This window comes from Protopterus annectens, chromosome 12.part0 (assembly GCF_019279795.1).
Source record: "Protopterus annectens isolate FY-2018-M chromosome 12.part0, PAN1.0, whole genome shotgun sequence".
Classification (NCBI taxonomy): domain Eukaryota; kingdom Metazoa; phylum Chordata; order Ceratodontiformes; family Protopteridae; genus Protopterus; species Protopterus annectens.
Window position 1 is genome coordinate 1,416,022,797 of NC_056746.1, and position 13,049 is coordinate 1,416,035,845.

A 13,049-nucleotide genomic window follows, 5' to 3' on the forward strand; every position below is an offset into this window, starting at 1 on the left:
GTTTTTTAACATAGTATTTTTAAAGATATACTTGTTTTTTAAAATATTTGCACTTTGCACTGTGTATAATTCAGCATAGTATATTTGAATGCAAGAGTCTACAAAAACCTTAAAAGTATTTTTATTTGTTGCAACAATTAAGTGATTATTTAATTAACTAATCAATTGTTGATGTATTTAAGGCATGTTACCATTTGTAACAATGGATTCTGAAGAAGTCTTATTGTGATAGAAGAAAGCACGCTCAATCCCAGTTCTATCTGTATGTCTACGTTTGTTCATTAAATTTATTATTTTATTTAAGACAACGAGTGGCTGATACGTTTGTGGATTACCATCTGTACTGTTTTTGGTGTTCGAAGATTTTTTGGAGGGTACCCTTTATGGTAAAGCCAGCGGAGGTGGTTTTGTTGAGCTTGATTTCTTCCTGACATTCCCCCCTGTGATGTCACCTATCTCCTACTCTGTTACTCCCCCTTATCTAACTCTTACACTACACAGAATGTGCTCATTTGCTATGTGACAGTGTGATTCACTATCCTACCACTCATTTACATAGGATTGCCTACTAATGTTTAGTTACATGTCTTACACTCAGCTTCCCCCCTTAGCAACCACTAGACGGTGGCCATGTTGTTTTTTGTCTGCTAGTCCCTGCATTGCAAATCCATGCATTACATAAAACCCACATTTGTGGGTTTCAAACCTTTATTTTTATGTTTTATATAGCGCAGCCCATTTGCGCGGTGCTGTGCTGCATTTAAACATCGCCGATCGCAGAAAAAAAAAAGTATTTTATTTCATGTTTGCATTGGGTTACCGTGCCAATGGCCACATATTTGGCCATTGGCATGCTGACTGCAACATTTGCACACTTTATTTGGAGATGTCATGGCTCCATTGTGTTATTTGCAGTAACGTACTCAGTTGTCAACTGAGTACATTTCTGCACCTAACACGACTCTTACATGGGCTGGTTTCAGCTTCGTGGATCGCTAATCTAACTCATTTGCATGCCTTTCGGCTGCAAGTGAGGTGATTAGCATATCCATGCCCTGCCCGTGTAAGAGTCTCTTACACGGGATTTCGGGCTGTTCCTCAATCGCGATGGCTGCATGGAGTCTTACATGACTCTTAGACTCCATGCAAGCCATCGTTAATCCTGCCCATGGTGTCAGAAGAGGCATATCTAAAATGGCATGGTGTTAAAGGAAGCATGGCCAAAATGACGTTGCCAGAAAGAGCTCCAGTTTCTTCAGTCTGAGTCTGAGAGGTTGGTATTGGAAGAATATATAGGAGTGGATCATCCCTATTGCATGGATAATTCACAAAACAGGTCAGAAATGAATTTCAGATGTTAAAACTTGCTCAAAAAATTTCTTATTTGTAAAATATGAAATGAGGCATACAGAACACTCTTAAATAAACCAATATGTTCTATGCTGATAAAAAATATTTGAATTACTAAGGAAAATGTTTGAAATAAAGTCTGAATTGCATAAAATGAATAAAATATGGGAAAATAATGCATTTTTCACTAAGCACATATTTTTCTTATGAACTAAAGATACCTGATTTATCAGAAGTGTATGAAGTGTTCGCATATTTGTGAAGCATTACAGTAAAATTATTTCACAAGATACGGCCATTTCAGAGAATATTTTACAAAGTACAGTATTTTGAAGAGTTACTTGTGCATTTGAATGTTATTACAAGCTCACAGAACAGTGTGTTTGTACATAATTACAAGGGCCATATTTTTCAGTGTGTTTGTGCATACTTTGTGGGCTTGGCAGACGGATTTCGAAAACCCGGTGCACTTGTGTTTGACAATAATATTGCATAAAACTGGAAAATGTTTGAGCAAGAGTACAACATTTTCATAGAGGCTGCATTTTCTGATAAAGATGACCATACATAGGCATTTATTCTGCTTAATTTAGCTGGGTCAAAAGCTATTGAAAGGGAGTGTTCATTTGTATATGCACCTGTTGTCTTTGCAGGAGAAGGGGAAAACCATCATATAGTTGTACCATCTAAGTCAAGAGAGGATCTTGAGTGCTTAAAATGTAAATTTAGAGAAATGTGTAACCCCCAGATAAATGTTACAATGGAAAGGCACTTATTTTACACAAGGGATCAAAAGTCTGGTGAAACTTTGGCAGCATATATGACCAACTTGAGAAACAAAGCTAAAACATGCAGATTTGGTGATTTAAGGTATGAGTTGATAAACGACAGACTTGTGTGTGGTATTAAAGATGGTACTGTGAGAAAGATTTTGCTTCATGACAGTAATTTAACTTTGAATACAGCCATTGAGATTTGTCAGATATACGAGCTCACAGAAAAGCACACAAATATGCTTACAAATGAGAGATGCATGCTTCCAGTAACTTCTAAAGCTCATGTTGATAGTATGCAGCACATGGTTAAAAGAAACGGGTCCAAGCACATGGCAGCAACTGTAGCCCCTGCAGCACTCACTGGTAAACCCCAAAGCTTTCTTGCAAATTCCAGAGTTTGCACAGTCTCAGTGAAGCATGAGTGAGTCAGTACACTCAAAGCATGGGCCCCCACCCAGTTTCATTGCCAACTGTCATAATTGTGGTGGAAATCTTGAATCTAAAAGGGAAAAATGTTTAGCTTTTGGTCATCAGTGCCACAAATGTAATAAGTGGAAACATTTCAAGAGGTTTTGTAAATCAAAAGGCACACATTCTTTCATTAAAATGGAACATTTTAAGAAATGAGTTGATCAGTTAGAAAGCTGCAACTGTACCCGTTATGTTGATGGTGTCTCAGTGCTTTATGAAACAGTCAATGCAGTAGATTTAAGGGCAAAGAATGATGTATTTTCTGCTGTTCATATAAATGGAAAACCCATGAGCTCAAAGTTGACACTGGTTCCAAGTGCAATGTTATGTCAGCAGAAGCATTTGCTAGAGTGTGTCATGGTGAAAGGCTTGATTTGGCAAAGTGTGCAAAGCTTGTTGCTTATGGTGTGGAAGAAATTCAGACTGAAGGCTCAGTGATGCTTTCATATTACTCTGCTGGGAGATGTTATGATTTGTTATTTTATGTGGTCAAGAAACACATCCAGTCATTATTAGGGCTCAGAGACAGTTTGAAAATAGAAGTCCATCATATTAGCTTAAAAGACCACTACTGTAATTTTGCCCAACATATTTTTTCTACCTATGCTGATCTTTTTGAAAACAAACTAGGCAAGCTTCCAGTTTTTTAGTCCATAAAGCTAGACCCAGATGTCAGTCCAGTTATCAGGCCATCTCAAAGAGGTCCAATAGCCATGCAGGACAGAGTCAAAGTCAAATTAGATAAAATGGTGCACCAAGGTGTGATTTGTCCAGTAGATGAACCTACTGAATGAGTATATTCTGTGGTGGTAGCTCATAAGAAAAGCTCAGAATATGTATTGATCCACGAGATTTGAATAAAGCACAAAAAGACCTCATCATCTAATGCATACAGTTGAAGACGTCGCAGCTCTGATGCTAAATGCCACTGGTTTTTCTGTCTTAGATGCAAAGAGTTCATTTTGGCAAATTCAAATTGACAAGAAATCATCATCACTCACTATGTTCAGTACTCCATTTGGCTGGTAGAGATTTTTGAGAATGCCATTTGGGATAAATTCTGCAAGTGAAGTCTTCAACTTGCAATGGAGCAAATTTTGTCTGGGTATCCTTCTGCTATTATAGTAGACAACATACTATCAGGAGGTAATGATGAAGCTGAGCATGACAGAAACCTCAGTAATGTTCTGGACAGAGCATGTCAAGTGAATATTAAGCTAAATCCATAAAAATGCAAATTAAGGCTATTGTGGTATGCCCAGATCAAGAAAGAGCTTTTGGCATACAGCTCCAGCCAGATTGCAACTTATGATGTTGAGATTGAAAAAGTATAATTTCACTCTTGTCTACAAGAAAGGCAAACTTCTTTGTCTTGCTGATACATTGTGCAGATCACCTGAAAACACCACAGAACAGCATGAGAATGAGAACCTTGATTTTGAAGTCATGGAAGTGAGAAATGTTTCTTCCACATGTCTTGATGAGCTGAGAGATCACACAGCCACAGATCCAGTTTTACAAAGCTCAACCACTTTATTCAACAAGGACAGGAATCAAAGCAATCTAGTTTATCCCAAGAAGTGCAACCTCATTTTTCATACAGAGATGAGATTTTGTCTGACAAAGGGATCATTATGAAAGGTATGAAAGTGATTGTTCCAAAGTCCTTGCAACCAGAGTACATTAGTATCTGACATCATAGCCACCCAGGAGCAGACTCTACCGAACGAAAGGCAAGAGGTCTAGTATTTTGGCCTTCTATGTCACAAGACATTGAGAGCGCTTCTATCTTGCTCCATGTATAACAGTACTAAGCCACATGAACAGAAGGAACCACTTCAACTAAACCAGATTCCTGACCTACCTTGGTCGACAGTAGCTACCAACATTTGTAAGTGGAATGGTCAACATTACTTGATATTAGTAGACTCTTATTCTAATTGGTTTGAAATTGACCTGCTTCCTGACCTAGCATCTAGTACAGTCATTAATAAGATGAAACATCGTTTTGCAGTCCATGGTAGTCTGCACAAAGTTATTTCTGGCAATGGCGTTTACAAGCCAACAGTTCAAAATATTGCTGAAGAGTGGGACTTTACTCATGTCACGAGTAGCTCAGAGTATCTGCAGTCAAATGGTTTGGCAGAACATTCAGTTCAAAGTGCAAAATAGTTACTAGAGAAATCAAAATGAGACAACAGTGATTTTTTTCCTAATCTCTTGAATCTCAGAAATATTCCTTGTGATAAACATATTGGTTCACCTGCTCAGAGACTTCTGTCGAGACAAACCAGAAGCATGTTATCAGTCAGTAGTCCTTTGTTGGTTCCATGTGTTAAAAATAACAGGTCAGTGAAAACCAGTCTGTTGAAGAAGTGTTTAATCCAGATGTCCTACTATGATAATACCAGCAAACTGCTCAATGCGTTACAAGAAGTAGAAGTGGTAAGGATGAAAATGTCCAAAGCTTATGATCAGATTGGAGTCATAAAGAATATTTGCCCAGAGCCGAGATCATACATTGTGGAATTACAAGGAGTAGAGTTTAGTCAGAATCGAAACTATAGGATGCCAGTGTCTGAGCCTATACTACAGCACATAGCCTGTGAGAAAGACTATTTATCTCAGAGTGAGTTGCCAGTGTTCCAGTTCCAGATGAAGTTCCAGAGAATATTCCCATTCCTGTGATGAATTCAGAAGTTCCTGCTATGGGTTGCTCACCGAAGACTATCACTGTTGATAAACCCAGTCCAGAATGTTATGTTACTAGATCTGGTCGTATCTCTAGACCATGTTATAGATACACGGCAATTTGGACATGATCATTGTGCTTGTTTCTAATGTCTATAATAATGCACATCTAACTCCAATGTTGTTTTTATTAAGGACAATATTTTTAAGAGGGAGGATGTAGATCAATGTGTGTGTATGTACCTTTAAGAAGCTATCCAAGGGCTTGCACAAGTGTACAAATACTGAGCATGTGCGAGCCTGACTGTCATTTTTTAGTAAGCTGTTGAGATGTAAGCATGTATGTCTGTAAGGTCTGTCTGTTAATCAGTTCATTTATATTTGATGATGCTGCTATACATCCTGATGTGTTTCTATGTAATAAAGCATCTAAACAAAGTACCCTGCCTGCTTGTCATCTATGTTAGAGAGGAACGAGCAACATGACATGTATCAAACCTATTCAAAAGGTTCTAGTGAGGGGGGCTTCCCATTAGGTAATTTGATTTTTAAGTGACAATCATGCTGGATAGCCAGGTCTCTATACACAGGTACCTTACAAGCAGGGAGCAGGCCATGAGTAATATGATTCCCTGGATTCAGCAAACTTCTGTGCAAGAATAGCTTATTTTTGCATGGAAGGGACCATTCCCGTGCAGCACGGCAGCACGCCACACATATGTATGAAGGTGCGCTGCATTGTTTTAAAATGGACACTGGTCTGTGTGCGAGTGCAGGGGTTGTGTCTGAGAGCAGTTCTCTCACAATACACATGCCCCCTGCACTCGAGAATTGCCATTCAGCAATTCAAAATGAATGAAAGTCTCTATGGACACTTTAGTGTCTGGAGAAAATAACAGCCAGCCATACCACTCAACGGTACAGATTTTCGCAGAATGTCTAGATTTCTGCTTCATATTTTTGGTGTGTTCCTCCTAAAATCTGCACCTGTCTGGCAAATAGCTGGGAATTGAAGTCATTAAATAATGCCAAATATTTGGGTTTAAGACTCTACATCCATCAGAAAATTCATGCTACTCCAAAGCCTGTCATTCTATCAATGTTCTAAGTGTCTAATAGCAATATTTAAAATATATTCCTTAAATTTTTTCCCTGTGTGCAATAAAGTTTAAGCATAGCTGAGCAAGTGTGCCTGTCGAGCAGCTATGCATAGCAGAGTTTAAACATCAAAAGAAGCTAAATAGAAATATGCACAGTGCAATTTGCAAAACTGGAATTGCATAATGATTAGAGCATTCACCTAACATGCAGTCAATCATGGTTCTGGCCCCACTAAAGTCCATATGTGAAACACAACTAAAATGTATTTTTCATAAATAGGTAGTGAATATTATTATGCATATGCTAACCAGGGCAGTGTAGCAGCTCCAAACGTGAAGTGTCAATGAAATGTAAAGTTTAAGCAATATTTGGCATAGCTAAGCAGATTTATGCACTGGTAAGCAGGGTTAAGTATCTCCCCCTTTAAGCAATAGTTATCTTAGCTAAGCAAGTTTGCCCTGTCTTTAGCTTAGCTCAGCAGTTTCAAAACTGTCCAATCATGGTAAAGGGCAGAAAATTAGCCCTATTTAAACAATGCAGGTGGGAATACAGCTCATAACCAGTTGTAGCTCCCCATTGTAGGCACTATGGCAGGTGCCACTGGCATCCCTTGGACTGGTGAACAGGTCTGGCACCACATTGCTGACTTGAAGTGGAGGAAGAGGGACCTTTTGGACCAGTTGGTTCAAGATGCCTAAGCAGGGAATACTCCAGCCATGTGTATTAGTCAAAATAAGTGTTCTCCAAAGTCCAGCCTGTGTATGTGATGGATAGGTATGCATAAATGTTTTCTCTTATCTCCTGTACAGCTGCAGATGAGAGGGCTGTGAACTTGGAAGCTCATGCCAGCAGGATGCAAAGGCTGCATCACAAGGCTGGTGAGTAACAATCTAGTTGGTATTATGTAGGACAAATAAAATGTAGTAGAATGTCACCTTGCAGTATTTAAAAACGGGTATGTTTTTTAGTGACTGAAGAAGTCAGTAGGAGAGTAATAGTGACATACAGGTTATATATCAATAAAAGTGTAATTACCTGTCAATAAAAGTGAAAACCCCAGACTGGTTGTGTTTATTCTGGTATTGTATGACTGGAAAGTTTCATGCACCAAGATCTGATATCAGAACAGTAATGTTGTGTTAACCACTGTTTTCCACACTGTGCTATGTCTAAAGGTATGTATAGGAATGTATATAAATGAATGCTGTAATCACAAGGTCAGATTGTACAACAAAGAGAGAATTAGAAAGAAAACATTCAAGGAAGTGACAACAGTTTCTTAACAGCGCATTCTGATGAAACACAAACTTGTTATATTTTTAGCAGAAACAGCCAAGGTACGAATTTTGGGAGTGGTAGTAAGCTGTATGCATAATGTCAAGTAGGATTTTGTGAATATGTATAGAAACAGTCAGGTAGTGTTAACATAAATTCCCTCCACAGATCTTCCAGATGAAAGAAGGTATAAAGTAGCTATAAGAAGACTGTAGTAGTACTGTCTCCAACACTCTCAGTCCAACCCCAAGGCTGCAAATGACAACAAGATAAGTACATACACCAAGTGGTCTCCACCAAGAAATGTTCAAAAGTGTCATGCTATCACAGCTACTGGTCCCTGCTACCAACAATCAGGGTGACTCAATAGAAATTAAGGCAGAGTATGTCAGTAGTGCACACACACACACATGCACACACACACACACACACACACACACACACACACACACACACACACACACACACACACACACACACACACACACACACAGTATGAGTGTACATATGTACCAGCGACCATGTGAATATGGGTAGAAACAGTCATGTAGCATTAACAAACATTCCCTCCACAGGTCTTTCAGGTCTTCCAGGTAAGAGAAAGTATAAAGTAGATATAAGAAGGCTGTAGTTATACTGTGTACCAACATGCCACTGCCTAACTCAGTGCCATAGTTGTTGTAATAATACCTGTAGAGTAATGAATAGAGCAATGATCATTAAAGCTGTGACCACTGCAAGAAACTACATTTGTTAATTGACCTCTCTATCCCCCACCTTATCTTCACCAGTAATCTAAACACATAAATGAAAGGGTATGTTTTTCATCAAATCTACTGTTGGGACATGTGTCCTGTTGTTCGACAAATGTTGAAATGTATTCCAATTAATGTTCCCTGTTCAGTTACTATCATTGGTGACCTGTTGCCATCAATGTAACCTGCATCCCGGTGTAATGCCCACTGTGGTTCCATATATGCATGTGTTCTGTTTGCTATGCAAATGTTCCAAATCTGTTGTTTTGGGTTAATGGGAATACTCATGCATGCTGTTATAACTAACCCTGGAATGTGTTTACCATTACTAACCAACATATGTTCTAAAACTGCAACACCATAGCACATCAGAGAAGGCCATTGCCTGTGGATCCACCTCTCCCACCTCATCTGGCCATAGCACCAGGACCCATCACATCTGGGACCCACCCTGGGACCTCCTGGTCTGCAGGTCCTACACCACCTTCAGTTGGAACCATCTCAGGGGATGGGGCTTGTCCCACCCCAAGCGTGACATGGTCAGGATCCTGTAACCTGAAGCCAAGTCTGGGGTCTGGTGCATAGCAGGCTCCACAAGGAATTAAGAGATCTGCTACACCAGCTTGAGGGATGCATGGCACAATTAGAGGGTCAGTCTGCCCATCCTGATCAGCCCACAGCACAGCCACTTTTGGGGCCGTGAAGGTGCAGTGGTGACTGCCCATGGGTGGGGACCTCAGTCCCACTGTATCCATTTGGGGGCTTGTGGGCATCTGACTACCAAACAACCCTCCCCGTCCTAGGAGTTTACTTCCCACATGTGTCATATACTGCCCCTGTATGCTGTCTTCTCTGTCTTGTCTGTCTTCCTACCCAACCTACCTCCCTCCTCAAATATACTATCCTTCCCCAACATCTCACTCTCACCTTAAAAAAAAAAAAAAAGGCAATATGTTCCCAAAAAAAAAAGTCACCCCATATATAGCAGTCCATTTCACGCACGTGTCCACTGGACACATGTAATCTTGTCTAATTGGCTTCACAACACATTATTGTTGTCCTCACCTCTCTCTCTCTCTCTCTCTCTCTCTCTCTCAGGGGTTTGTGTGCCCAAATTTACCTCCAAATTCAGTATATATCCACAGCTATTGCTGTAAAAGAAATGGACAGCTATGGCCCTTTCCTACACCCATCCTGCACATCCCTAGCTATCTTTCATATCATTTTACACTCTTCATGCCCACTTTTTCACCACTTTCCTATCACCCCTTTTTTCTTTTCTTTTAAAGAAGTTAGCATGGGCTTAAGTGGAAGTAAGCAGTAATAAGCGGGACTAAGCCTGTTTGCACGGTGCTAAGTGATGCCTACACATATTAAGCAGTTTTAAGGCTGTCTGTCAACATAGTTAACTGGAAGTTAGCATTGCTTACCACCACACAAAAACCACGCAAACCCACTTACAACTGCATAAAAGTGCCTTAATCACTCTGTATAAAACAGCCCTTGTTCTACCCAGCACAAAATAATCAGCCTCTGCAAGTCTTGACCCCAGGACCCACCACACCATAGCTACAGCAATTTAGGAATAAGCCATATGAGCTGTAGACATGTCTGATGTTTATTCAAACATATCATGTAGCACAGTCATTCAACAGTAGGGAATAATGTGTGTGTGTGTGTGTGTGTGTGTGTGTGTGTGTGTGTGTGTGTGTGTGTGTGTGTGTGTGTGTGTGTGTGTGTGTGTGTGTGTGTGTGTGTGTGTGCATGCATGTGCGTGTGTGTGCGTGTGTGTGTGTGTGTGTGTGTGTGTGTGTGTGTGTGTGTGTGTGTGTGTGTGTGTGTGTGTGTGTATTATATATATATATATATATATATATATATATATATATATATATATATATATATATAGATATATATATATATATATGTGTATATATGTGTGTAGTGCAGTTGGACATCGGATACACACTCTGAATCTCTTACTGCAACAAATTTGACCAAAGGCTGTCTAAACGGAGGTGAAGGGGCCCAAACTAGGAAAGTCTTTTAATTAGTGCCCTTATCCTTTCCTCCCCAGCAGAACTGTTCTGCCTTGCAACAAGATAATAAGGCCTGCTAAGTCTTGAGCCCAGGGCCCTATAAACTATGATCAAAGCGATATAGCATTACACCATCTGAGCCCTATAAATTACTGATGCCATTCTAAACATATTAGTTAGTACAGTCATTCAACAGTAGGAAAAGGAGTCTGTAGAATCAGTCAGGTACTTTATATATACATGTATATATGTATGGAGATGTATATATGTGGACAAATCTATACATAATACACACACACACACACACACACACACACACACACACACACACACACACACACACACACACATATATATATATATATATATATATATATATATATATATATATATATATAATATATATATAAATATATGTATATGTATACATAAATATATGGCAGCTACAAACACATGCAATCAGAGGGTCATACTGCTGCACATTAGAAGTCTAAATCTGAAAATGCACTCACTGGAAGTATTTCTTAAAATGGGGAACAATGACATCTGTGCTGTAACAGAGACCTAGTTAAAGGCAACAGGAAGCACCCCTGCACTACCAGCCTTTAACTCCTTTTGCAACTTTTGGCTGCAGAACATGGACTGAAGCTCCAAAGGTTGTCGTATTTTCATATTCATTATGCATGCACACACCTCCAGAGTGTAGATGAACATTAGGCATTACAGATCCTGCAGGCGTAACTAACATTGGGTAAGACAGTGGTTCATGATGTAGCCTGCTATATGTCCCCAATCATGTCCCAAGACTCAAACTCCATGTCCCTAATCACCCTGGAGAATATTAGCATCTGACCTGCCACTCCCATACTGGTTGACTTCAACAGCCCCACCATTAACTGGGAAAGCTACTCATGTACTGATGCACATGCCCATCACATCGACCTAGTCCTTCTTAACATGGGTGACTGTTGCTCTACACCAATAGTCAACTCCACCTTTGTTATATCTGAACACAAATTAATCACCTTTGAAAATCCACAGCCCTCCCTCCCCCCTGCACAAGTAACCACCATGAAAAGCCTTTCCAAAGATAACTATAGCCTCATAAAAACAGAGGTGGCTAACCTCATGACAGCCATGCAAATTGAGACAAGTTGCATGACAGCTGAATCAAACAACAATGCACTAAGAACACATACACAAATGCATGGATACCGCCATACCCAATACAACCAAGACCCTTACATCCAAAAAAAGGGATGCTGATATGGTGGTCCCCTGCCATAAAGAAACTGTACAACAGAAGGAGGGAACCAATATGCAATAAGGTGAAGTCCCACCCAAGACTGGAAATAAACCCTTATCAGCCTCAATTAAAAGTTGAGATCCCTCATCAAATACTACAAAGTTGGCTGTGAGAACAGAACTGGAGCATATAGTAAAGACAACTACACAGCCTCATACAGTTATGTAAAGAATCTCCATGGCAATACCAATATTTGTTCTGAGCTACTAGTGGTACCTCCCAGACTGAGCCATCAAAAAATGCCAATATACTGGATGACATCTTAAGCGCAAACTTTGCCCCTCCCCCCAAAGGACCAATCACAATACCAGTACACTGCCAAGCACCCAGTATTACTGCAGCACAGCTTAAAACCCCACTGTCGAAGGCCAAGAATACAGCTTCTATGGGACCTGACAATATCCCTGGCTGTGTTCTACATGAACTACAAAGTGACCTGGCACCTCACCTGTGTGCCTGTTCAAGCACAGCCTCACCTCAGGCTTTGTCCTTACTGAATTGTGCACTTCTACAGTTGCCCCTCCCCAAAATGAGGTGTGACTACAGATCCTGGGAGATACCGCCCCAACTGCTTGACAAGTCTGTTATTCGAAGCTATAGAATGCATCATCATGCACCTAATAAACAGGGATATGGGATTCTGCAGGCTCAGGATCCCACACAGTTTACTTTTGTGAAAGGTAGGTCATACCTCCTCATTCAACCAGGTCAGCTTCTTGGCATCAGTCACCTGAGCTGTGGATGAAGGCAAGGTGACACATACACCCTACCTTGCTCTGGCCAAAGCCTTTGATAACATTCCCCACACTGGAATCATGCAATAACTCAATAAGCTAGGCATCAAGCCCTATATCACTAGTCGGGAACAGAGGCACAAACACAGGGGTAGATTGGACATACTGCTGTCATACATTGAGACAGTTGCAGATGTCACTGGGTTTGTTGGAACATCCTTTATGAGGAATATGACATTGGTAATACCAACAGATGTGAATATTTACTGACTGCATTCCCCAGAGTCCATGAACAATTTACCAAGGACATCAAATGTCTGGGGAACAGACAAAACATAACAAGCAGACAAGTGGCCAGTTTGTAGACAGCATGTCAGTGGAGGGGTATGTCAGAGACATATCACTGTGATTCATGATGTCACTCACTAAATGCATGTCCACACAAACCCTGTCAAATCTATCAATCCACCGTGTGTGTAACAGTACTGATTACATAGAATCTATTCACAAATCTGGGGATATGACCCCATATTGGTTGTCTGTCTCCACAA